Source organism: Ovis aries, chromosome 26 (genome assembly GCF_016772045.2).
Source record: "Ovis aries strain OAR_USU_Benz2616 breed Rambouillet chromosome 26, ARS-UI_Ramb_v3.0, whole genome shotgun sequence".
Classification (NCBI taxonomy): domain Eukaryota; kingdom Metazoa; phylum Chordata; class Mammalia; order Artiodactyla; family Bovidae; genus Ovis; species Ovis aries.
Genome location: NC_056079.1, coordinates 4,746,415 through 4,773,118, shown reverse-complemented (window position 1 = coordinate 4,773,118; position 26,704 = coordinate 4,746,415).

The following is a 26,704-nucleotide window of genomic DNA, read 5'->3' as shown; positions in this document are numbered from 1 at the left end:
AGTAATAAACCCCTTTATGCTTTTGCATTGCTGTGGACATCTTATTCTCTCAGTTTTGGGGACTCGGACTCTGGGCATAACATGGCCACCTGATGCAAAGAGCTGACTCATTGAAAATGACCCTGATGTTGGGAAAGACTGAAGGTAAAAGGAGAAAGGAGTAGCAGAGGATGAGATGATTAAACGGCATTATCAACTCAATGGACCTGAGTTTGAGCAAACTCTGGGAGATGGTGATGAACAGGGAAGCCTGGTGGGCTGCAGTTCTTGGGTTCACAAAGAGTGAGGCATGACTTAGTGACTGAACAAATACAACGAGTTAAGAAAGGCACTTTAAGGGTCAGCCAGAGGGGGCAGAGTTCTCTGAGGCAAGCTGTTATCTATGTGATTATAATAACAAAACGGCAAACACTAGAGTTAAAATCTCACAGCATGGAGTCAAAATTAACCCTTCCCAATTATAAGAATTTAGTAGAGAAATAATATAATTTGATTTTCTAAATGAAGAAACTCATATTTAAAGACAATGAGAAAATAGCTGATTAATGGTAGTGATCATAAGATACCTGTTCCAAAACTTTATGTAATAGTCCATTTTTTGGTTCTGTATAACAGTAGCATTATTGCCTCTAAATTATTGCCTTTATGTTTATTCCATTATTTCTTAAATTTATTATAATTTCATTTTATAATAATTTATTGTGATATAATACATAAAACAAAATATACCATTTTAATCATTTTAAGGATACAATTCTATGGTACTAATTAAATTTAGAATTTTGTACAACTATTACCACTGCCTATTTCCAAAATTTTTCATGACTCCAAATAGAAAGTATTTCTATTAATTAAGTTATTAAGTAATCAAGTAATTAAGTTATCACTCCCCATTTTGCCTTACCCAAAGTCCCCAGTAACCTTTAAATTGCTTTCTAAGTTATGCATTTGCCTAGATGGTTTATATGATGCAGTAGTTACCCTCTTGTATATGGCTTATTTCATTGAGTATAATGTTTCAAAGTGTATCACTATTTTAGCAAGAATTGGAATTTCATTCCTTTTACAGCTGAATAGTACTCCATACACACTACATTTCGCTTGTCCGTTCATTTGATTATGGATATTTAGGTCGCCTTGTCTCTGCCTTTCAGCTGTTGCGGATCATGTTGAAGTAAATGTAGGTGTGCAAATGTCTGTTGGAGTCCTCGTTTTCACTTCTTTTGGATATATTCATAAAAGGTCCTGTGGCAGTTCTGTGTTTTAACTTTGAAAAACAACCTGTTTTCTACAGTGGCTGCATCTTTTTCATTCTCACCAGCCATGAATGATACTTCCAATTTCTTCACATTCTTGTCAAAGCTTTTTTTTTTTTTTAATTATAGTTATCCTTTTAGATGTGATATAGTATCTCATCATGGTTTTGGTTTAGACTTGCGTTTCCCTGATGGCTGATGACGTTGAGTATCTTTTCATGTGCATATTAGCCTTTTGTATATCATCTTTTGAAAAATGTCTATTCATACCTATTGCCTGTTAAAAAAATCTGGGTGCTTGCTGATGTTCCTGAAGCAGTTGTTTATATACTCTGGATATTAAATGGATATTAAATGGAATTAAATTAAATATCCACATTTAATGGATATTAAACCATTATTAGATAGATGATCGTCATTTATTTTCCTTATCTGTGGGTTGCTCTGCCACGCTTAAAATAGTGTCTTTTTGGATGTTTTAGATTTTTAATGGCATCCAATTTACCCATTTAAAAAAAGTTTTTGCTAGTGCTTTTGTATAATATCAGGAATCTATTGCTAAACTTGAAGTTGTGAAGATTTACCCCTATATTTTTTGTAAGAGTTTTTTAATGTATATAGTGTGAAATAGAAGTCCAACTTCATTGTTTTGCACGTGGAAATCCAGTTGCCCCAGAATCATTTATTGAAGAGACAGATTCCTCCTCAATGAATGGCCTGGGAACTCATCAAGAATCAGATGGCCGTTGACATGTGGGGTTTGGGGTGGACTCAGTTCCTCCATTGTGCCACATGTCTGTCCATGTCAGTACCACACTGCTTTGATTATTGTAAGTTTGTGTGAGGTTCTGTAGTCAGCAAGTGTGAGTCTATTTATAATTTGTTACAGGTTAATTTCAACAGCATATAAAAATTCTGCTTCTATGCAACCGTTTCTTTCCCACTATGTTATTGCAAATAACATCCTTTACATTGTAAAGATGTTATACAATGATTTATAACAATTTATAATGTTTTATAATGGTTTTATAATGCTGATAAGGGTTTTGTAAGGTTTTATAATGATATTCTGTATTTGCCTTTTAAATTTTCAAGAAATAAAAATTGGAGTTACAAAGTAAACATACAAAAGTAAAACACCAGTTTTACCTTTAACAAAGATCTTTATTTCTTCACGTGAGAAATAAAGATATCTCATATCATTGGGATAATAGGTTTCAATTAAAACCTGAAGGACTCACTATATTGTTTTTTTTGTATTTGTTTTAGTGGTAATGAACTCTTTAGGTTTTTGTTTGTTTGAGAATGTTTTATTTTCTCCCTTAAATTTGAAAGATGATGACCATTTTCCTTTTAACATTCTAAATACACTGTCCCAATGCTCTCTGGTCTCCAAGATCTCTGATGAGAAAATGACTGCTAATTATATTGAGAATTCCTTGTGTGTGATATGTCTTCATCTTGTTGATTTCGAGACAGTACTTGGCTTCAGACAGTTGGATTGTCACGTGTCCCAGAGTAAATCTTGTGTTTATCCCACTTTGTGTTTGGGGAGGTTCTTGGGTGTACAGATTCATGTTCATCAAACTTGGGAAGATTTTGGCTGTTGTTTTGTTAAATATTTTTTCTGAGTTTTTCACTATCCCTTCTCCGTTTGGATCTCTCTGATGCCAATGTTGGTCAGCTCGACGGTGCCCCATCGGCTCTGCTGTTCCATCTCCTTCGTTTTTCTTCTTTCTACCGCTCACATCGTATAATTCCTATTGTTCCATTTTCAAGTTTGTTGTCTGTGATTTTTGCATAATCACATCTGCTGAGTCACTCTAGTGAATTTTTCATTTCAATGGTTGTACTTTTCACCTTGGTTCCTTCTTATACCTTCTTTTTTTCCCTTAATTTTGAGCTTTTTGTTTTGTATTGGGGTATATGCAATTAACAATGTCATGATAGTTTCAGGTGAACAGTGAAGGGACTCAGCCATGCATACATATGTATCCATTCTCCCCCAAACTCTCCTCCCATCCAGGCTGCCACATAACATTGAGCAGAGTTCCCTGTGCTGTGCAATAGACCCTTGTTGATTACCCATTTTAAACATAGTGGAGTGTGTATATGACCATCCCAGACTCCCTAACTATCCCTTGCCCCTGGCAACCATAAGTTCATTTTATAAGTCTGTGAGTCTCTTTCTTATACACTCTGTATCACCATTGATAGAACTGTTTTGTTCACTCATTGTTTTCCTGATTTTCTTTGCTTCTTTTTCCATGTTTTCCTTTAACTTTTGAGTAGCATATTTAAAACAGTTGTCTTAGTTCTTTGTCTAGTAAAGCCAGTATCTGGACTTGCTCAGGGTGGTGTCTGTCAGTTTATTTTTGTTTCTTTACATCAGTCTTGCTTCAGGGCTTGCTTGGTGACTTTTCAGAGTCTTGACGAAGTGTGTACCGACAGTTTCTTCTTGGTTTTCGGTGTTCTTGTGGGGGACCCGAGCTTGCAGTTACCTTTCCCATCATTTTCCTGACATGACTCTTCTGTTATAATTAATTTTAAGATTCTATCAACTTTAATGATAATTGAAGTTTTTATGGTATAAAGTTGCATATAGCTAGAACATAGGATTATTAAGAAAAATATGATCTTTCTCCTAAATTGAAATCAAAATTAAAATATTTTAAATATTCATCCAGTGGTTAAAAATGGTATTGTAATTACTTCCATTATGGGCTTTTGAGCCATTTTAATAGTTTCTTTCTACATAGCTTAAGTGATATTTTTAATGTCTCATTTCTGGTAAGGATTATATGTTAGTGCTATAATAATTTTTATTTTATAATTTTAAACTTGAAAAGTGAAGTCGCTCAGTCATGTCCGACTCTTTGAGACCCCGTGGACTGTAGCCCACCAGGTTCCTCCGCCCATGGGATTCTCCAGGCAAGAATACTGGAGTGGGTTGCCATTTCCTTCTCCAGGGAATCTTACCGACCCAGGGATCAAACCCAGGTCTCCCGCATTGTGGGCAGACGCTTGAACCTCTGGGCCACTAGAGAAGCATTTTAAACTTGTAATTGTATAATAGCTTATATACTATTCTATACTTAAATTATAATTTCATTATGAATATTTTCTTACTACCTAAAATTATTTTTCAAAGTGGTTTAGATATATCATTTTTAGTGGTCTTCATTAATCAAAAACTATTAACAAATTTAAAAGTATTAGGCACAAAGGAAATATCTTTAACATACTAACATTTTAAAGTGAAGTTGCTCAGTCGTGTCTGACTCTTTGTGACCCCATAGATTGTAGCCTACCAGTGTCCTCCATCATGGAATTTTCCAGGCAAGAGTACTGGAGTGGATTGCCATTTCCTTCTCCAGGGGATCTTCCCTACCCAGGGATCGAACCTGGGTATCCCACGTTGCAGACAGACGCTTTACCATCTGAGCCACCAAGGAAGCTACTAATATATTAAGGGTATGATAAATATATCATTGAGAAAGATGTCCCTTCATACCTACCTCTCAATCTCAGGCTATTTATTTTACTTTTCTTAAAACCAAGCAATGGCTGTTTTCTAGAAAACTTTCTAATAATGAAATATTAAAAAAATACAAGGAAAAGCTTCACACTTAAAAAATAAGGATAAAAAAGCTAATACACTTTCTTTTCTTCTCAAAGATTAACCAGAATCAGTGAGAAGAGTGAGAATTCATTCCAGTCAGGACAGGCCGGGTTTGTGTTTCTCAGTACATCACAGGGAGGCGTGCTAGAGAGTAAGCTGAATAAGCACACGGAAGTAGGTGGCATGGTATCTGGAACGGACCAGAGAAATCCAGCAAAAGATGTTTTGCCAGAGCAGGTGGTGCACACAAAGAAGCAGCCTCCCTGCACAGCACCGTTGTTGTTCCGTCGCTCAGTTGTGTCTGACTCTTTATGACCCCATGAATCGCAGCTCACCAGATTTCCCCTCCCTTCACTACCTCCCAGAGTTTGCTTAAACTCATGTCCATTGAGTTGATGATGCCATCCAACCATCTCATCCTCCGTCACCCTCTTCTCCTTTTGCCTTCAATCATCCCCAGCATCGGGGGCTTTTCCAGAGAGTCGATGTTTTGCATCAGGTGGCCAAAGTATTGGAGCTTCAGTTTTAGTATCAGCCCTTCCAATGAATGTTCAGGGTTGATTTCCTTTAGAATTAACTTGTTTCATATTCTTGCTGTCCAAGGGATGTTCAAGAGTTTTCTCCAGCACCACAGTTTGAAATCATCAGTTCTTCAGCATTCAGCCTACTTTATGGTTCAACTCTAAAATCTGTATATGACTGTTGGAAAAACCATAACTTTGACTATAGGGACCTTTGTTGGCAAAGTGATGTCTCTGTTTTTTAATATTTTAATACACTATCTAGCTTTGTCATAGCTTTTCTTCCAAGGAGCAGGGGTCTTTTAATTTCGTGGCTGTAGTCACTGTCCACAGTGATTTTGGAGCCCAAGAAAATAAAGTCTGTCACTGTTTTCACTTTTTCCCCAACTGTGTGCCATGAAGTCATGGGAGCAGATGCTATGATCTCTTTTTGAATGTTGACTTTTAGGCCAGGTTACGCTCCTCTTTCACCTCCATCAAGAGGCTCTTTAGCTCCTCTTTGCTTTCAGCCATTAGAGTGGTATCATAGCATTGCAGTGGAGTAAATGGGCTATTGTGGGAGATCTCCCTTAGATTTTGTGGGCCATTCATTTTTGAACACCCAGGACATCACCAGGTTTTCAAGGAAGGCTGGTGGAGGAAGGAGATGCTTCCTACATCTTGACCCTGCCAGAAAGGCTGCATTTCAGCCATGGGATAAGTAAAGGTTAAAATATCTGACAGGAATGTAAGTTCAAGGTGAAACTACATTCCTCTAGGCAAGTGCACAGCCCTGCCCTGTTCCCTCACCCATAACTTCTTTTGTAAATAGTTCATTCAAGAAGGGCTAGGAAAGAACCGAAACAAAGAGCTAGCTTTCAATCACTACTTTGAAAAAACCACGTCAAGGGGAAAAGAAATAGGAAAAATGCATGGCAACAGAGAGCATTCAGTTGGCAGTTCTTGCCAGAAAGCAGATGACAGTTGGTCCAAAAAATATTGGTATGAATTAAGGGAATAAAAGTTTAGTGAAGCAATCATTTTTGAAAATAAGAGAAAGATCCCCAGTGCAAAAGCTTAAGGAAGACAAGTTATAAAAGCTAAAGCTGAGACATGAATGAGCAGACCTCAGCAAGAGGGGAAAAATTGAATCATGATTGAGATGGGAGTCTCATCAAAAGCTAAGGAAACAAACAAAACAACACCGCTGAGAACACAACATATGGTAAAGAGGAAAGAACTCACAAACATAAATATAAAAAATTAAACATAGAGAAGCTTCCCAGGTGGCTCAGCGATAAAGGATCTCCAACTGAGCGACTTCACTTTCACTTTTCACTTTCATGCATTGGAGAAGGAAATGGCAACCCACTCCAGTATTCTTGCCTGCAGAATCCCAGGGATGGGGGAGCCTGGTGGGCTGCCGTCTATGGGGCTGCACAGAGTCGGACACGACTGAAGCGACTTAGCAGCAACAGCACCAACCAGTGCAGAAGACGCGGGTTCGATCCCTGATCCGGAAAGATCCCAGGTGCCAAGGAACAACTAAGCTCGTGTGCCACAACTACTGAGCCTGTGCTCTGGAGCCTGGGAGCCGAAACTCCTGGGCCAGGTGCCACAACTGCTGAAGCCCACGCACCCCAGAGCCTGTGCTCCACAACAAGAGAGGCCCCCGCAATGAGAAGCCCCCGCAATGAGAAGCCCACACACCAGCAAAGACTAACCCCTGCTCCTGCAGCCAGAGGAAAGCCCGCAGAGCAAAGAGGACATAGTGCAACCAAAAGTAAATAGATAAATGCATGTATTTAAAAAAAAATAGAGTTAATAGATATTGTGAATAAGTTATACATAGAGAAGACAGGTCAAGGGTATTCATGAGATACATATTTAGAGGACTAAAGCCATAGCAAAAATACCTACAGATGTAAGTTAAAGGTTATTGTGAAGAAATATAATCATCCTTCACATCATATATTAAAAATAGAAAAATGCAAAGATATTCTAGTAAAATTGATGCATGTTGAAGTTAAAGAAAACAGTTTTTTGGTCCTCAAGTCAAAAAGAATTATTAGCTTATGAGGTGCAAAGTTGCTAGGCTTGCTTCACATTGCTTGGCAGTAACCTTCAATACTTGAAGAGCAATGATGCTTACAATAATATCAACTAAAGTGTCCCTCAGTAATTTTATAGCTAACCAAATTGTCATTCATCTATGAAGACTGACCCAAAAATGTTGAACGAATTCTCGAATACAGTTGGAAGAAGCTCTTCTTATACAAAGTATAGGGTATGAAGCCTTGCTAACAGATAGCTGGAAATGGTTTTGAAGCTGTTATGATATTTAACTATAAGGTTAAGTCTGATAGAAGTGGCCATTCATGTTACATGTGGAATACAGATGTTGCAAAAACTGAATACATAAAATAACAACAATAATGTATAAGTAACAAAATACCTAGCAAAAGTTGAGAGATAAAAAGGAAAAGATGTTGTGAGATAGAGTAATATAAATGCATTTATCTTTATAAGGGAAGCATTAGGGGGAAAAAAAAAATCTATTGACAGAGTGGAAAGAAAGGAGGGAGTAAAAGACACAGAAATAGTAAATATCCTCCTGAACCACAAACGAGTAAAAGACACAGAAATAGTGAATATCCTCCTGAACCACAAAAGAGTAAAAGACACAGAAATAGCGAATATCCTCCTGAACCACAAAAGAGTAAGACAGAAATAGTGAAAATCCTCCTGAACCACAAAAGAATAAAAGACACAGAAATAGTAAATATCCTCATGAACCACAAAAGAGTAAAAGACACAGAAATAGTGAATATCCTCATGAACCACAAAAGTGAATTAGCAGGTACTATGTGAGGTAATAAAGAATTATAGCAATTCAAAAGTAATATTATAGAAACAATTATTATAATGAATATAAACTCTCTATAAACAACAGAACAGAAAGCAAAGCTATTATAAATGCAAAACTAACCAAAACAGATCATACAGGGAAAACTCTTAAAAGAAAAAAATAGAAACAAAATATAAGAACATTTTATAAAACTAACATCAACTATATGTGTCCAATCTATAAAAATAAACTGCTGAGATTTATCTATTAGATGAAAAAATTCCCAAGTTATATCTCTAAGTAAAATTTATCCATCACTCTGAAAGGTGATGTATGAGTGTTGAAAATAAACAAGAAAACTGCAAACCCAGGAAATATAAACACAAAGAAAACAGAGAAACACGGTCTTACTACCATAAAAGGTTGCATTCCAGAGAAAAATCAAATAAGAGATGAAGAAGGGGCACTTCATGAAATACTGTAGAATCCATATTTAAAGTAAGAATGACACGTTTTGGATTGTGAAGTCCAAAAGAACGTGATGTTAATCATCACAAAGCAAAATATGAGGAAATATAAGGATAAATAAATGGGAAGTCAGCACTTTAAAATAGAAATCGACAGGCAGTTGTCCACAGGCCAGTGCTTCTGCCATGTGATTTTGGAAAGAATGTCTTGTTAGAAGACAACTGTGTCCTTTTGCTTATTTGTCCAATGGCCTTCTTCAAGCTACAAAAGTGAAAAATTGACTAGTGGCAGCAGAGCCCAGGTGGCCCACAAAACCTACAGTATGATCTACCTGCCCTTTATAGAAACAGTTTGCCATCCTTGGTCAAGAAGACTTAGCTCATGATGGTCACTATAGGAAGGAAAAAAGAAAAGAAAGAAAAGCTAAATAATAGAATTAATATTGTAAGTAACTAGTGTTACCTTACTTATCTATTTATACATGAACTGTTTAGATTCAGAAAGTAAACCGTCTTTCAGAATGCCAATCATCTTTTCAGGAAACAACAACAACAGCAAACTATAAGGATGCAAAATTGGAAAAAGACATATTTTCTGATTATAATTTAATAAGCTAAAAATAATAATGATTAGAAAACAAAATGTTGGTACTACTTTGGAATTCAAAGTAATTTCCTTAAATAGCACCTGGGGTAAATAGAAAATGAAACTGGCAAATGATTGTCTACCCTGAGTATAACAATAAATAACCATGGTGTATTAGTACCTGTAGACAAAGCAACAGCAAGATGAAGAGAAAGAGTCCATCGCCTATAATTAAAGTAGCTTTGACTATACAGACCTTTGTTGGCAAAGTGATGGTTCTGCTTTTTAATATGCTATCTAGGGTTGTCTAGTTTGTCTTATGCTTATGCCTCGGAAATAACGCATCAGCAATTCATGAATTACAGTAATAAATACAGTCATATAAAATCATTATGATTACTTCATATTTGACTTATTACTCAAGGGAGAGCCAGAAACTTTTCATAATTCTTATGTTCTCTTATGCCTGTGAGGCAAGGGGAATATTCCATATTTGACATTCAGATCTATAAAACGCCAGAATGAAGTGGTGAGGATTAGAAAGCCTCTCTAGTCTGAAAAAAATCCCACAGGTATTACATCATATACCTGGGGACTTAGTGTGTACTTTTCCCACTGTGCCTTCCTTAATAAATGTCTGTATTGAATCTTTATTACCGTACTTGCAGTGGCTACATAATAACCATATTCATAAGCATTATTAACTTTGGACCTTGTATATTCATGTTTTGTTTATATTCAATTATTAATAGATTGAAAGTGAAAGTCATCACGCAGTCATGTCCGACTGCTTGTGACCCCATGGACTATATAGTCCATGGAATTCTCCAGGCCAGAATACTGGAGTAGGTAGCCTTTCCCTTCTCCAGGGGATCTTCCCAACCCAGGGATCAAACCCAGGTCTTCCTCTTTGCAAGCTGAGTCTCTACCAGCTGAGCCACAAGGGAAGCCCAAGAATACTGGACTGGGTAGCTTATCCCTTCTCCAGCATATCTTCCTGACCCAGAAATCGAGCTGGGGTCACCTGCATTGTAGGTGGGTTCTTTACCAACTGAGCTATCAGGGATCAATAGATTACTAATTTGCAAATGCTTCTAGAAAAAGAAGGTAAAAAATCTCATTCCAAAAATTGCATGTCTTATATCTCCTTTCTCATTTTATGAATGAAAGAAAAAGATTAATCTTTCTAGAAGAACCAGTAGAGAAAAACATTCTTAAACATAATGATATCTCTGTGGAGCACAGTTAAAAAGAGCTCAAGGAAAGGAAATTAGACTTAAAATATAACAACAGTAATAACCACTCACAGAACCTCGAAGAGATGTGAGTCATAAATTATCCTCACCACAGCTGTATTCTCTTAACATAAAGAGTATGAAATGTTATTTTAATCATGGCACAGTTTGCTATGTCTGTTACTAAGAATTTATTCATGTCAAATATATCAATTTCAAAGGACAGTTTTCATTAATACAGCTAAGTTATTATCAGTTTTACTTACTACCAAAATCCAGTCACAATTGAACCAAAATCAAAATAATAATTGGAATGTTACATGTCTGCCAGTTATGTTTTCCTTTATGATTTAGTTGGCCTTCATGTTTTCTTTAACTGGATTTTGCTATGGGTATAATTTTATATTTATCAGATTTCAGATTCAATCGTTATTTCACTTCCTTCATTATATCCTATGATAAACATTTTTTAAAATGTTGACCTTTTGTAGCCCTTTGCTTTCAAGTAAATCAGTGTACAAGTGAGTTATTCTCTCCTATTATGTCTCTAAATTATAATCCTTTTGGGTCATTAATGACAAGGAGTTGAGGCCACATGATAAATAGGTTAAGTATCATTATGGTAAAACAATATAAAACATGAAAGAACAACTTTACTTCCAAATGTGAACATTAATGTGGATAATAAATGAAATTCATGTACTTCAATTTGAGTGGATAATATAAAAGACCGAGGGTAGTAAAGTTTGCATTAATAGAAGATTTTTAGATATATGGAACCCATTTATAGTTTTTTTTTAAATCTCATTTGATGCTTCCAACTGCCTCATAAAGTAATGGAGAAAATTTCGTCTTATTTTTTAAAGTAGGAAATTGAGACATCTGGGGTAAAAATGCTATCTGCAGAATTTCATGAATTAATTTCTGAAGTAATTTAAAATGAGATGCTCTGGCTCTCAGTTGTAGCCGTTTGGTGAGTTATTTACTTCCCTCTCTTTCCTTCTATTAAGATTTTTTTTTAGCTCATTAGAAACTCCTGTAAAAGTGTCCTCTCTATATGGCCCTACATTTCAACATGGGTGAAAAAGTGATAATGTTACCATCTAAATTAGAGTCTATTGTGAAGATTTATTACGTGGCGCATTTAAAACATTTAGATGAACCCTTCTCACGCAATGAATATTCCAGGAATGTCAGGTATGTACAATAGGTAGCACTGATTTATTGTAACAAATTGAAGACATTCTACAAGCAACAAATAAACTTATTGACAGTTATTTTTGTTATATAATAATGAGTACACGTTTTCTCCTTATTCACTTTTCACGAAAGAGTGTCAATTTAGAATATGGTTGTTTTTCAAGTAAAACAACAACACAAAAGTTGTGCCTGTTGGTAGAAATCGCCTGAACCATTTTGAGGCAGACCTGAAAACATGACCTCAGGAAACTGACCCAAAATTCTGAGAGGTGAGAAAGTTGAAATAAGAAACAAAGAAACCAAAATGCAGAGATATTACCCCGGGATCACATCACTAGAAGGCGGCCGCACAGGGCCATTGCTTTCCTTTCATGCCTCAGACTGCTAAAAAGGGCAGGAGTGAGTGAGTACATTGTTGTCAACTGACTGTACATTGGACTGGAGACATGTCGCGTGCAGATGAACACAGACATTTGGAGACACATAGAGGGCAGTTGAATCCCATCTCAGAATTCACTATGTTTGTATCGAGGTCGTCTTCTCAGGAATAACACGCGAGGGCAACCTTTCTAGAAGGTGCCCTGGGAGTCCTGTTTGCAGTCTCCAGGTTTATTGTTGTGCTTGACTTAGGTTTACACACACAGTTTTTCTGCAGACGGTAACAGATTGTTACATGAGTTAACATGTACCTACTGTGAATTCATCTTGTTTAAAATGACAAGTTTTTAGTAAAATCTCATGTACTTTGCTCTGGTAGAACAAAAATGATCAGTGTGACTGATGTAATCTAACAGAACCTTCTATGCCCTGGCACCAGGGAGATAGGAAGGAAATTGGAAGGGCAGATTCCTGAAGAGACTGAATATTTACACAGAAAATAAATGGAGCAAATCTAAAAATGACCGAATTTACCTTAACTTGGGCAAGATTGTTTTCCACTACCAAACAGAAGACTCTTGAGAATCTCTTGGACAGCTAGGAGATCCAACCAGTCAATCCTAAAGGAAATCAATCCTGAATATTCATTGGAAGGACTGATACTAAAGCTGAAGCCCCAATACTTTGGCCACCAGATGTGAAGAGCCGACTCATTGGAAAAGACCCGGATGCTGGGAAAGATTGAAGGTGGGAGATGAAGGAGATGACAGAGGATGAGATGGTTGGATGGCATCACTGACTCAATGGACATTAGTTTGAACAAACTCCAGGAAATGGTGAAATACAGGGAAGCCTGGTGTGCTGCCATCCATGAGGTTGCAGAGTCGGACATGACTTAGTGACTGAAAAGAACAACCAAACATAAACAGTGACGGAAGTTTTAAACTAATTTCCATTCTAGAGAAATATGTCAGTGATTTTTTTTTTGACTCAAATCTGACTTGAAATTTTCCTACCATATAAACTTCATATATTTAAATGTATTATACATGATTAATATTTATTTTTTTACATGAAGTTCTATTTTAAAGGGATGCAGGAAAATGAGTTTTTTTTCAATTGAAAATAATTTATATAACAAATATAGGAAGCAAAGCAAAGAAATATTAAATCTAGACTTAATAATATCTCTAGATAAATAGATATAAAACATCAATTCCTCTTTTACAGTGAGTTTCATTGTGTCAGTGGCCTCACTGACCAGAATTATCTTGCTCCATCCACCACCACAGTCTCTCTTCAATTGCTGCCTTCCCATCCAGTTTATCTGCCATTACCATTAAACCATTTCTCAAGTCAGTGTTTCTGCCAGCTCTGTGGCCAGTAGCGCCAGTTCTTCAAATGCACTGATGGCTGCTCTTATATTGCCTCCTGCCCTCGCAGGAGGACCAAGACATTTGGAAGATAACCATGTGGTCCAGTGATGCTCGGCAATACACGTGAACACGTGCATGCATCTCACACAGTGAAGGCTGAGTGAAACGCATTGTCCTGGTGGGGAATTTTACTCCTTGAAGTATTTCTTAAAGTAAGGCAGTGAGTTACTAAGGAATAAAGTAACTAAATTAATATGACTGCAGGCTGCGGACTTTCTTGGTGGTCTACTGGTTAAGAACCCACCTTCCAATACAGGGGACACAGTTTCCATCCCTGATCGGGGAACTAAGATCCCACATGCCACGGGACAACTAAGCCAGCAGGCTGCAACTACAGAAGGCTGCGTGCTGCAGCGGAGACCCAGCACAGCCAAAGATTTAGCGCATTAGTTAAAAAAAATCTCACTGCAGGCTGGACCTAGGCTCTATAATTGTCTCATTTCAGTTTTGATTCTGTTAATCTCAGTGCATTTTGTCCTGTATTTGGTTTTCTGTTTATTTCACGTCCATGACTGGCCTTGTTTCTTTGATAAACCAAAGTAGAAATCAGCTGTCTCTTAGCAGTCTGTTCAGGGTCACAGTGGTTTTTCTAAGGGAAATATCAGCACCTTTCAGAAAACTGTCATTTCAGAAATAAGCATAAAATCTTAAATTAACCAAGGGTATCTTCATTGATATGTTCGTGCCCTTTGAATGTGGACTCATTCATCCAAGTATCATAAATCTGATTTCAGGACTGTTTTGGACTTTCAGAAATTTCAGATTTCTTAGTGGGGAAGGAATACCGGTGTAACCTTAGTGCTGGTGGCTGAGAGTTTCCAGGTGAACCGTTTCATTTGCGTCTCCTCTCACCTGCACTGAGGTATAGCCTGTTGACTGGTTTATAGCCCACACTGTCTTCTGGCCAGTGTTCTAACCCCCTTTCCATGTTGTTGCCACTTCGGTCCTGAGTCACTCCCGTTCCCCTAGGAGACCACACTCTCCTGAGCGTGGCCCCTGGAGGCTGGCGGGGTTGCTGTCTGCGTCTCTGGCTTGCTCATGCCTCTCCTGCCTCTGCGGAGCGACCCAGACAGAGGCTGTCGTGTTTGGCGGACAGTCTTTCCTTGCCAGTTCTCACAGGTAATCCCTACTCATTCTGTGGATCTAAGACCACCTACTCAGAGAAGAATTTCTGCACCACACGCATGATCAAGTGAGAAAGGAAACCAAACCACCATTGTCTTTCTTTTCCAATATGATTTCTTATATTAAATATAGTTCCCTCTGCTATACAGTAGGACCTTGTTGCTTATCCATTCTCTAAATAATAGTTTGTATCTGCTCATCCTGAAGCCCTAATTCACCCCCCCCCTTGGTAATGATAAATTTGTCATCTGTCAGTCTGTTCTTAGGTAGGTTTACTTGTGCCGTATTTTAAATTCCACATATGTGATACCATATGGAATATGTCTTTTCCCATCTGACTTACTTTGCTTAGTATGATAATCTCTAGGCCCATCTATGTAGCTGGAAATGGCATTATATATAGTGAAGTCGCTCAGTTGTGTCCGACTCTTTGTGACCCCATGGACTGTAGATTACCAGGCTCCTCCATCCATGGAATTTTCCAGGCAAGAGTACTGGAGTGGGTTGCCATTTCCTTCTCCAGGAAATGGCATTATTTCCTTCCAAAACCATTATTGACTCTTTAAGCCCTGTCCTTTGCTTTACAGTCATCATCACAGTTGTGTTCCTAGAATAGTTTGATGCAAGTGCAGTTTAGTTAGCTTGACTAATATGTCTTCCCTCCTAGACTCTAAGCTTTATGGAGGCAAAGGCTATGCCCTTTCTTAACAGATCTAGAACCTAATGCTTCCTGGAATAAAATAAGCCCCCAATAATATGTTTTGAAGAAGTGGATGAATGAAGCATTTGAAGGCTCTTCAAAAAGCACCATATCTCCGTATACCCTCTGGTTCGGGGAGTGAAATTTGTACTGTATTTAACTGTAATATCTAAGGTGAAGAAACCATTCTGGTAAGGTGAAATCTGACAATGCCCTCATCGAGGTGCTTTTTTCCCTGGAGTATATCGTCATCATATTTTCACTGTGTGTGTAGGATCCTATTTTAATCTACTATCTCTCTTTCTTGCCTTGGTGTTGAACTTACAAAGGCCAGGCACCGAGTGGTAGCTTTCTCCCCAGTTCCCCATATTCTGAATTTCCAGGTACTCAGTGCACAGAGGAAGATCATGTATCAGTTGAATGAAGGCAAGGACATTTCTGGTAACTGGAGTGCACTAATTATTGATGTAAAATTCCTGAGTGTGTGTCCTTCACGGTCTTGATCCTCACAGTGTAGCAGGAGATCCATGATAGTTTCTGCCTCAGCTCATATATGTCCTGGGCCCAGACTCTCAACTAAAAAGGCAAAATGAGGCCACCATTTCCCTCAATTCTGGGAAATGCATTTATTTTTTAAAGTAGAAAATATGCTGATTTGAAAGCCAAATGCCATTAGTTGCCTCTTTGTCCAAGTATGTGTAAAACAACTTCTCGGTTCCAATTTATTTATCTGTAGAGTTAAGGGCAGTGAAAGTTATGTGTGAAAATATAAAACGTGATTCAGATCCCATCTCTGCCACCAGTGAATTGGGCAAGCTATGCAGCCTCTGTGAGCACCAGTTTTCTTCACTGTAGATCTGAATAATGCCTGACTTCCAGAGTTCTCCTACAGATTGTAATTAATACACAGGAGGCACTTAGCCCTGCACTTGAGAAATGCAGGAGACGGCGCGTCCATATCCATGGTCACAAAGATGAGGTGAAATAGCACACAGAACAACAAATCAGTTGGTAAGAAATGAAAGGAGCAGGTTTAAAAACGGCATGGCCAGTAATGAATGGACCTTGCGATGAACAGCCCTGTTGTTTGACAGAAGCAGCCGATTGCCGCCCAGCACATACTTACCAGAGAACGGAACGCGGCGGCTCACCTGTCCAGAAGGAGGCACGTTCTGCTGGGTTTGATTATCAGCCAGCAACGTGAACGCGAGCTCTTGCCAAGCACGCTGCCTCCCAGGGCAGACCAGAGAAGGCAGCCGCGCTGTTGATGGCGATTCAGCAGTGTGTGGAGAAGAGAAGGAGCAGTTTTCTGGCACTGTGGGAGCACTTCCCCAGCATAACTGCTCCATTCCCTTTTTTCTGCCTGTTAAAACACAAACCCACGTATTTTACAGGCCATTGTGTAAGAGAAAATGCATTAAACAGAGACATTTAAAATGCTCTCAGTATCTTGGCCCTGTATTTGGAGGAGGGAGGTCAGCTCTCAGTGATACGGGTTATGGAGTGGACTAAATGGACATGAATGGTTCACCCTTTGTCCCAGGTGAATTAGAAATACCTTATCATATATACAATAAATAGATGAGTTCAGAATAAGGAATAGTAACTTTTCAAGTGTGTCTTCAAAGGTAAAAAATTACTTATCTGCAGAAGGACATTTTAGTCCCACCAGGAGGAATAAGTGAAAGTGTTAGTCACTCAGTTGTGTCCATCTCTTTGCGACCCCATCAGCTTTGGCCCACCAGGCTCATCTGTCCATGGGATTCTCCAAGAATACTGGAATGGGTAGCCATTTCCTTCTGCAGGGGATCTTTCTGACCTAGGGATTGAACCTGTGTCTCCTGCGTTGCAGGCAGATTCTTTGCCGTCTGAGCCCCTGGGGAAGCTCAGTGCAGGAGTAACAGGGCAGGTGGTATTAATATGAAACTGGGCAGGGAACGAGACCTCAGTGTGAGTGAGGCAGGAGTTGGAACTGATGCCTGGAGTAAAGCTTAAGGCTGCTGAGATCTGCCTTGTCTCTCACTGTCCTTGGAAGAGGAACGAAAGCTGTAGGGATATGGGAACCACAGCCGGACAGAGAGTAAGTGTGCAGGAGTGAGAAATCCCAGCGTGCTCTGAGCTCACAAAAAGCTAAAAGCAGGAGCAACTGCATGGTGCAATCATCCTGAAAAAAACGTTCCCTAGAACTGGTAAGCTCGTCACTGCTTTAGCAGAAGCAGACTAGAAGGACATCTATGGAGTTGTTTTTTTTTTTTTTTTTTTTAGTTCCAAGATCCCTTGTCTGTTCCTCTGTCCTACCCACTACATGTCACCCTTCATCAGACCCTCTCAAAACCCCAGGTGGCTGTACCTTTCCTGCCAAAACCGTGACCACATTCAGCAGATTATCTACAGGGAAGTGAAACCAGACAACATGCTTCTCAACAGAAATAACAGGGACCCACAAAGTATAAGGACCCCAGGGGATGAATCTCATTTTAGAACTCAGGTCTAATTGAAATATTGCTTAAGAGTAAGGGAATACAAAGAAAAAACATAAAAAATCACAGAGCGTTTACTGGAGTTTCTTAGTAACAATTTTAAAAGACTAATAAATGATCTGGTTCTGAAAAAAGAAAGATGGTCAGGTCATCCAACACTCAGGTTCAACAAAAGCATGACCCTGGCTACAGCCTAACACATGCTGCCTTTAACAAAGGCCTTGGTGGTGACGATGACGAACACACATCCGTACTGAAATACTAGGCGCCGCAAGTGTAGAGGAACAGAGTTAAATCTTTCTAAATTCCTTGTCTTGCTTAAGAGGTGTATAGTATTAACATTAATCTTGAAGTCAAATAAATGTGTCAGAATTGTATAAAAAACCATTAAGGGTGGATAAAAGAGAATTAATATTTTCCAAAGCAGCAAAGGAGCTAGGTGGGATAATAATGTTTAAAGTGTAGGAAGGATTCTGGAAAATGAAATGTTTAAGAATCACTGCACGAGGACATTACTACTACACAGTGTTCCTTCCCGCGTCCCAGGACAGCAGCATTTTAGTATGATTTGCTACCCCTTCCATTACTATTTTATTTTTATTTTTTGCCGTGGAGTTCCAGCCTGATACACCTCCTCATTGTATCATGCTGATTCTGCCCTCACCCAAGCCTATCTGTTCTTATTACAGTTTTTTTTTTTCCAAAAACTTGCCTTTGAGTCCCCAGATAAAAACTGATGAGTTAATATGGGGTAGAATATTGAGTTCAAGATGAAGAATATGGTCTTTGTCTAAATCATGGCTTTAATTCAAGACAGTCTGAACATCTCTTCAATACTGCTCTCCACCAATCACAAGGTAACATCTGTTGTTGTTTAGTCAAAGAGTTGGGCCCAGCTCTTTGTGACCCCATGGACTGTAGCCTGCCAGGCTCCTCTGTCTATGGGATTCTGCAGGCAAGAATACTGGAGTGGGTTACCACTTCCTTCTCCACGGGATCTTCCCAACCCAGGGATCGAAGCCAAGATATCCTGCATGGGCAGGTGGATTCTTTACCACTAAGCCACCTGGGAAGCCCTAAGGAAACATACTTGGTACCAAAAATAGTTTTATTTTTAATAAACAATAAGCATATGGGTATTAGAACTTGCAGTGTAAAAATGAAGCATGATCAGTGTCTGGCCAAAACTGGATACTCAGTAAGTGCTCAGTCAATGAGTGAATTAATGTTCTGCTGCTGTTGCTGCTGCCGCTAAGTCGCTTCAGTCATGTCTGACTCTGTGCAACCCCATAGACGGCAGCCCACCAGGCTCCCCCATCCCTGGGATTCTCCAGGCAAGAACACTGGAGTGGGTTGCCAGTTCCTTCTCCAGAATTAATGGGCTGGTAGAATCTAAAAGTCTAAGTCACTTTACCCAAGGTTTTATTTCCATGGAAGAGTTTCTAGAATGAATATCTATGAGTCTCTGATATTTTAGTGCATGCTAAGTATAAAATGAAGGCCCCAAACAGACCATACCTGTGAAGAGCTCTCAAAACAAAGCAGAAGTTCAGGGCCACATGATTTGAACTATATGCAACGCTTGTGAAAAGCAAATAGCAGGTGTGATTTTGCTGCCTGAATTGAAGACATTATTTGAAGTGAATGATCCCTACTGAACAACCCCATTTAAGAACACTGTTGGCACAATTTTTCAAAGATCTTTATTAGTTAAAAAAAAAATCAGTGAAGACTCAGTGAAAATATAATTGAAGATCTCAATAAATTAAGGATCCAACCTGAAATTGGCAATAGGAAGTAGAATGTAAACACTCAGAAAATGATCAACCAAATTTGCCACGATGAAGAAAAATCTGAAGCGTGCAATATCAACAATCATTTCATAGCTCAGAAAAGAAAAAAAAAAAAAACAACCAGCTTGGTGTTCTAGCAGAGTCCACTGAAGAGACCCCAACTTATCACTGGGGCTCTGTGGAAAGATGGTGATGATTACTGTACAATTAGAGAGGAGAGTGGTGTAATCACCTAAACAGTGGTCCCTTTCAGAGTAAGAGGTCAGGCACTGTCACAGAATCTTTTGTTTTCTTTGTTCTCTTCCTACAAACCATGAGCTTCCACCACTGCTTGGCCTGAACCAAGCATTATTAGTTTTCAGAGAGACTGATCAGAAGGAGAAACCTCTCTAAGACTGAGCTGCCCAGAGTGGACATAAATGAGATTTCTCTATGTAGCTGCTTCACCAAACCAGACCTCTGAGGAGGGTGCTGGGTTTAATCCCCAGCCTATGCGAGCTAGCCCTGTGGTGAGCATTCTGACTTGTGTCTATTCATACGGTTCACTCTGTGGATACTTAATCACTGTCCATATGTGTTATAATTCCTAGGGGGAAATGAACTTATGAGAATAGGAGAAGATAATTCTCATATTTGTGTCAAACTGAATAACAACCTCAAAACCTCTTTAATTTAGAGAGATTCTTTTCATTTATTAGCAAAGACTAGTTTTGTGCCATTCTTTCAGCCTTACTAATGAATTCTTGGGAAATAAATGGCTTTCTTAGTATATGATTAATTAATCTGTATTCAGAGATAAGACAGTTTTCTCTGCAGAACACTGAAACTCAGAGTGACGTATGGTAACAGGGCTTCCCAGGTGGCCCAGTGGTGAGCATCCGCCTGCCAATGCAAGAGACCCAAGAGATGCGAGTTTGATCCCTGGGTCAGGAAGATGCCCTGGAGGAGGCAGTGGCAACCGACTCCCACGTTCTTGCTGGGGCAATCCCACTGACGGAGGAGCCTGGCGGGCTGCAGTCCATGGGGGTCTTAAAAGAGTCAGACATTACTTACTGACTAACAACAACAAAATGCCAAACAGGGCAATGAAACATGAATTTGTTCTGATAAAAACACTAATGCTTAGGAAATATATTTGTGTGCTTTAAATGATAAACCTTTTGGAGCCTCTCTTTTTTAGATGTAGATAGTAGATGTCAGATACATGATAGATAGGTGATAGATGATAGATATGCAGAGAGAGACGTTTTTGTAGTTTATTTTTCTAGTGTATTTGAAAAATTGAAAAAAAAAAAAGACATCCACTTTCAAACAAATTTTTTTCTTGTTACCATGGTTATCTTTATTGTAAAATGGAAAACATATGAGTTAAATGGGAAAAATATAAATACCCCCAGTCTGAGCACACTGAGGTATGCACCTTAGCTCTTATATATCTCACCTTGTCTCCTTTCTAATCTGCTTTTTTAATTTATTTAATTATTTCAAATATTCTGACAAAAATATGGACTAATAGAACCATTTGTTCTCCTGTGTAGATCACACAATTTACTGCGTTTTTATTTGCTTCAAATAATGACTTACGAAGTAAAACTTCAAATATATTGTTAAAATATCCTTTGTAACCTTTCTTAATTCCATCATAGCTTCACTGTCTGAAAAGTGTAGCCTTCCCTGCCATGCCTTTGTACTTTTACTGTATATTTACTTTTTAAACAGTATATTTATTATTCCTTTGTGTGTGTTTGACACATAAATGGCAACTCATTGAACTGAACTTTTGTGATATTTTGCTTTTTGTTTCATTAACATAAACAAAGCTTAAGGTAGAGCTATCTGATCCAATTTATCTGCCTAATGTTTGTTCAATTATCTTAGTGATATGTTTTTGGCTTATGCATTTCAGATAGCTTCTAATGTGTTTATTTTGTTCAAAATATTTGTTTTAATGAGTGTTAACTGATGTTTCTCTTTTGTGTGTGTGTGTGTGCTTTTTTCTATTTTGCTCAAGAGGTTCTTCCATGTCCTGAAAATATTCATAGAGTATTTTCCGTTGGCTTCTATTATTTTTTAAAGTTTTACATTTCTCATTTAGATCCTTAATACATCAGGAATGTATATTCTGAGTCATGTGATGTGCATGCTAAGCTGCTTCAGTCGTGTTCGATTCTTACTGACCCTGTGGACAGTGGACCACCAGGCTCCTCTGTCCATGGGATTCTCCAGGCAAGACCTGGAGTGGGTTGCCATGCCCTCCTCCAGGGGATCTTCCTGATTCCTGGGATCAAACCGGCCGCTCCTGCAGCTCCTGCATTGCAGGCAGATTCTTCACCGCTGAGCCACCAGGGAAACCCCATGTGACGCAGACATTTAGTTTTATTATTTTCTACTCACCTGATCAATGGAAACAGTGACAGACTTTATTTTCTTGGGCTCCAAAATCATTGCATATGGTGACTGCCACTGTGAAATTAAAAGAAGCCTGCTTCTTGGAAGAAAAGCTATGACAAACCAAGACAGTGTAATAAAAAAACAGAGACATTACTTTGCTGACAAAGTTCTATATAGTCAAAGCTATGGTTTTTCCAGGAGTCTTATACCATAGGACCACAAAGAAGTGATGAGTGAGTGTTAGACCATCGAGAAGGATGAGTGCCAAATAACTGATGCTTTTGAACTGTGGTGCTGTAGAAGATTCTTGAGAGTCCCTGGACAGCAAGGGGGTCAAACTAGTCAATCCTAAAGGAGCTCAATCCTGAATAATCATTGGAAGAACTGATGCTGAAGCTGAAGCTCCAATAATTTGGCCAATTGATGCTAAGAGCCAACTTATTAGAACAGACCCTGATGCTGGGAAAGATTGAAGGCAGGAGGAGAAGGGGACGACAGAGGATGAGACGATTGGATGGCATCACCAACTTGATGGACATGAGCTTGAGCAAACACCGGGAAATAGTGAAGGACAGGGAGGCCTGGCATGCTGCAGTCCATGGGGTCGAAAAGAGTAGGATGAGACTGAGCAACTGGACAGCAACACTTATCTGATCTACTGAACACATAAGATAACACATAAGGTCCTAAGCAACTGGGTCCCTTCCTGCTGAGTGGTGCTGCGACATCTCTTTGTACAAGTTTCCATTTATGGCAGGAAACGTTAGAGTTTGTCTAGTGTACTGCAGTGGTCAATGAATCCAGCCCTAAACAATGGTCTTTTCATTTTCACAGCTTTATAATAATTTTGATATTCCCCTTCTGGATATGTTTAATCTTTTGGAAGGGACTTTAGGGGAGGAAGCAGAGAGGTCAGTGAGTGCCTGGGCAGAGGGAGAAGGTGTCAGCCTTGTCCCTGTGCCCACAGAGCTGAAGCCAGGATTCAGTTGTCGCCAGTGGATGTACACAGGCCCCTGAGTTCATAGAGGGCTGCTTCAATGCTGTTACATCTTATCCTCTTCTCTGGTCAAAAGCAGGCATAGATGACACCAGAATTTTAGTATAAGCAAAACCAGAGAAGAGCTAGTTCTCTGAAGCTCAGGCTCCAATAAGGGTTCCTATGGTCCTTGAGAGAGTCAGTGTTAGATCAAGTGCCTCAAATGCCATTCTTTGAGGCTAATAGTTAAAAGGATTAATCCTCCACTCATGTGGCTTGTTTCAGCATCTCGAGCAGTGGTTTTCAGCACTGACTACACATTAGAATCGCTTGGAGAATATTTAAAAATACTGATACCCAGACCACACCTTTGACCAATTAAATGAGAAGCTCTCAGGGTGAGATACAGGAATGAGCATATTTTATAAATTCCCTGGTGATTCTAATATGCAGGCAATTTTGCAAACTGGTTCAGAGTAAATTCAGCCGCCTGTCTAGTTTAACATCAATCATCGTAAATCACATTGACAGTGACAAACCACATTGGTCTTTTCCCAGCATGAAATGTGTCAACATGATTGTCATTAACCAGTTCAAGTATAGTTGTTTTAAGTGAGAGTTGTACTGGTTATCAGCCTCTTGATATGGTGTGACGAAAAGGGTACTTCTGTGGTCTTCCTCTTGAAAACCCCATAATTCCCTCTAATAATGGGAAAATCATCACTAAATTCCAATCAGACGAAAGACCACGCAAATCTCAACATTCTTCAAATCACTCAACCAGCTTTCTGCAAAGCTGCCAAGATCCAGTAAATTGTGTCAACCGTGAAAATGAGGCTGTGACAGTGCCCACAAATTGTGACTTAGTGTTTTGAATGAAACTCTACAAAAGGAAACTTCCTTGGTGGATATGGTAAAGCGTCTGCCTACAATGTGGAAGACCTGGGTTTGATCCCTGGGTCAGGAAGATCCCCTGGAGAAGGAAATGGCACCCTACTCCAGTACTCTTGCCTGGAAAATCCCATGGACGGAGGAGCGTGGTAGGCTACAGTCCATGGGGTCGCAAAGAATCAGACACGACTGAGCGACTTCACTTTCACTACAACAGGAGAAGAACATTCATTAAAAACAAAGACAATTGGAATAGGATATTAACTTTTGCCAATAATAAACATGATAATAAACAACTAGCTAGAAACATCCTGTGTACTAAATGACGTGTGTGTGCTCAGTGGCTTCAGTGATGTCTGACTCTTTGCAACCCATGGACCATAGCCTGCCAGGCTCCTCTGTCCATGGGATTTTCCCAGCAAGAATACTGGAGTAGGTTACCATGTTGTCCTCCAAGAGTTTTCCCGACCCAGGGATCAGATCCACCTCTCCTGCGTCTCTGGCATTGCAGATGGATTCTTTACTGCTGAGCCACTGGGGAAACTACATACTAAGCAATCAGTTCAGTTGCCCAGTCATGTCCAACTCTTTGCGACCCCATGGACTGCAGCATGCCAAGCTTCCCTGTCCATCACCAACTCCGGGAGCTTGATCAAACTCATGTCCATCGAGTTGGTGATGCCATCCAACCATCTCATCCTCTGTCATCCCCTTCTCCTCCTGCCTTCAATCTTTCCCAGCATCAGGGTCTTTTCCAAGGAGTCAGTTCTTCGCATCATGTGGCCAAAGTATTGTAGCTTCAGCTTCAGCATCAGTCCTTTCAATGAGTATTCTGGACTGATTTCTTTTAGGATTGATTGGTTTGATCTCCTCGCAATCCAAGTGATTTTCAGGAGTCTTCTCCAACACCACAGTTGCTAAACAATAGAAAGATAATTTAAAGGAAGGGAAAGGAATATTTGAGTGTATTGTGTTTATAATTTCCTGATAAGGGATGAAGTAATTTATAAGAATATCTGTCTTCCCTTTGGAAGGTAAAGAATTTTAAAATATTTAAGTAGCACTCTCATAATCCCTAGGGCTTTCCTGGTGGCTCAGAGGGTAATGAATCTGCCTGTAATGCTGGAGACCTGGGTTTGATCCTTGGATTGGGAAGATCCCCTGGAGAAGGGACTGGCAACCCACTCCAGTATTCTTGCCTAGAGAATCCCATGGACTGAGGAACCTGGCAGGCTACCATCCATGAGGCCGCAATAGTTGGACTCAACTTAGCAACTAAACCACCACAACCACTTTATAATCCCAGTGAGCAGATAAATCTTTAATGTGAAATGCATATGTTAATTGGAAAGGAAAAAGGCTACATGAAAGAGACTGAAGAAACGTGGGCATTTGTGTTTCCTGTACCTTTTAGAAACTTTTAGCTCTTTCACCTTCTGCTTGAAGGAAGTGGATCAAAACTCTTTTCTCCTAAGGTATTCACAGTGTGTCTATGGAGTTAGAGTTCCTTTCCATGACCTGGAGAATATGAAACTTGGTAAGGTAAATTTGGCTTCCAATGAAGAAACAACAGTTGTGTGCCAGGCAGCCCCTGTCATTCTATGAGGACGCACAGTAAGCTTTTGCCCCTTTACCAAGCTGTGGGTTCCTTTCTTCGCAGTCTGGGCTTACTGATGGCATTGATCAAAATGCTAATTTATGTTGATTTATCAAGACATGATGATTGTAGTGATAAGCCTTCATGATTGGTATTTCCAAAGTAAATGTGCTGAAATGATAAATGTGTGTTTCCTTGGCCACAGAAATGGGTTTTACTCTGCGGTTAATGTTTCATATAACCCAACTTCATTAGGCAGAACTCAGCTAATGCCATCATGAATTTGTTTCATTTTATCCAATTGCATTAATTAGGGAAATGTGCTGAATGTTAATTGTGAAGAAACACGCTTTTTCCTTGGAATAAGGAAAGAAGAAACAAGGTAATTGGATTAATTTGTCCTTTCCCCTCTTTTTTTTTTTTAAACCTCCATTAACTAGGGACGTGCAGAACCTTTCTCAACAGGAAAGCATGAGCAACTTTGTGCTAACATGATTCTCATTAGCCAATTTAATTGTGGGAGTTGAGAGTTCTAGCGGACAGCGCCAGACTCTGAGAGCCAGATTAAATGCTATTTCTCTAGGGGATTACATATTTGATAATAACAGCAAGCAATTTCCTGAAATGGTCAAAAAAAAAAAAAGATTGAACCCCGAGATCTTTCTCATGGTTCTACTGATTATTCACGTTTGCTGTGTTCTACCACTTCTCTGCCCCTAAAGCTGGGAAGAATCCTGTCTTTGGAGTTTTGTTTCTGATAACAGTACATTGTAGGATACCTAGGACTAATGATGATCAGTGTGGGTTGTTTAAAAGATTGTTGTACTGCACTTAATTATAGGAATAGAGTATGTGAACAACTGCAGATCGCCTCGTGTGTACGATTGTGGGCATTCTCTAGGCTTGAGGGGAGTAGGTGGCTTTCTTTAGTGAGAAGACACGGGCCTTCTGTTGTCTTTATTCCCTCAGGACTCGAGCTCCTGTTCTTGTTGGAAAACACATTTGCTGTATCCTGTCCCATGCAGCCCGCCTGTGTGGCTCCATATTCAGACCCAGTGAGTTTGAAACCCATGGCCCTTCCAGTGTGGCATGGAACAGATCACCTCCTTTAGAAGTAGGTCCCTTCCAGGACTGGAGCTGAGATCATGTTCATGCTTCAGCTCTGCATAACCGTGAAGAAAGTTTATTCTAAAATCAAGGCTGGTAACTATTTCATACACTTG